Below are 1,702 nucleotides of genomic sequence, written 5' to 3'. Positions count from 1 at the left end.
AGAAGCTTAGTGGCGTTGGTCATGCAGTTCAGTGTGGTGAGGACTGTCCAAACCTTTACATTGGGGAAACTAAACAACTACAAAACAAGCACATGGCACAACATTTTTAAAACTTCTCAGTTTAAGAATAAAATAATTTCAACTAAATCACCAGTTCATTCAACTTAAAGAGCAAGTCACCCCCTACCAGAATATTACTCCACTCCCACTTCCTATTTGAAAAATGCAACAAATACTGTTGCCTGGCAGACCGAGAGGGCGGAGTCGCTAACAAATACACACATACACAGGCTCACAACGACATTGTGACATCATAATGTACCAGCTAATGTCATAGGGTACCTCTTAGCCAATAGCGATGGCAGATTTAAATTAAAATGCAGTGCAGAGTTTTTACCTGACAATGGCACAACACTGACAGTTTTACACAGATTATTTAAATTTTAACTAAGATTAAGTAAGTGCAAAACTATTTACTGAACGTGTCTACGGAGCAATTAGACACTCATTTATATAGTTTATCAGAAAAAAAAGTTGATTTGGGGGTGACTTGCTCTTTAAGCCCAAAAATCAGTCTCCAACGTAAACATGTAATTTGAAAACTATGCTAAATGAAATAACTAAATGTCTCCTGTGTAGCTTTAGTGGGTCTGCTGTTAACACGGGGGTAAAAACCAGCATGCCGGCTACAGCATGTGAGAGATGGACTCCCACAATAAAAAGGGAGAGATTGATTACAGTCCTTGTCCAACACCGATACCGTTAGACCCACACCCAGCACTCACCCCATGCACATGACGTCTCCCTCCTCTGCATCTCCTCCCTTGTTCCGCCTCAATGATGCGATTGGAGGCCTGACCCAAAATCTGTGGTGATAAATGACTCTCATCTTGCTGATGCTAGCAGTTTAAACGGTGTATCTCAGTGTTTAGCTCCAGCCCTGTCTGATCTGCTGCTTCTGCTCACTGGTTTTCATTTCTACAGTGAGATATCTGGAAAACCCATGATATAGTTGGATCAGCTTTGTTAAGGAGTTAGTTTACCTGTTTTTCATTTTTAATTTTGTTAACCATTTAACTGGCAGGTCAACCCATATCATGTTGGAACATGCGACAAACTCTAATGCAAGAAAATAAATAAAAAAATTAAAAAGGAGCATTTCCATTATCAGGACTTTTGGGTAATTTTATTGGGCCTATGCAACATTTCATCACGCTGGCCCAAAATGATCACTTTGAACTGTTTTTCTTGGGAAAAGGCCCTGTAGAGTCACTGAGCAGGAACCAATGCTGATTGGTTGTAACTCAGTAGAAAATGATATTGGCAGACGTAAAAAAATAAATATAAATTTGAAAATGAAATGTGTTAGATGCATATTGTTTTCAATGAAAAAGAATAAAGACACATGCAATGTATCGCCATGGGCTAACTCTCCCAGAGTTATCACAAGGACAGATGTGGGGTGCCACCCTAAACTCTTCTCTCGCCCCATCTTGGGGTACCACTGGCTCCAGGACCAGGAAATTCCACAGATATGAATCCCAATGCCAAAAACAAATTAAATCTGCAAACATTTTTTATGCCTCTTAACATTGTTCTGACACATAGTATAGCTTTAACTATATTGTTGAGATAAAGTGGTTCTCTCACATACAACACTTTTACGTTAAGCTAGTTAATCCTGATACCTCAACGTGTGACT

Source organism: Nothobranchius furzeri, chromosome 10 (assembly GCF_043380555.1).
Source record: "Nothobranchius furzeri strain GRZ-AD chromosome 10, NfurGRZ-RIMD1, whole genome shotgun sequence".
Lineage (NCBI taxonomy): Eukaryota > Metazoa > Chordata > Actinopteri > Cyprinodontiformes > Nothobranchiidae > Nothobranchius > Nothobranchius furzeri.
The sequence above is the reverse complement of the archived record's forward strand: the minus strand, read 5'-3'. Positions refer to the sequence as shown.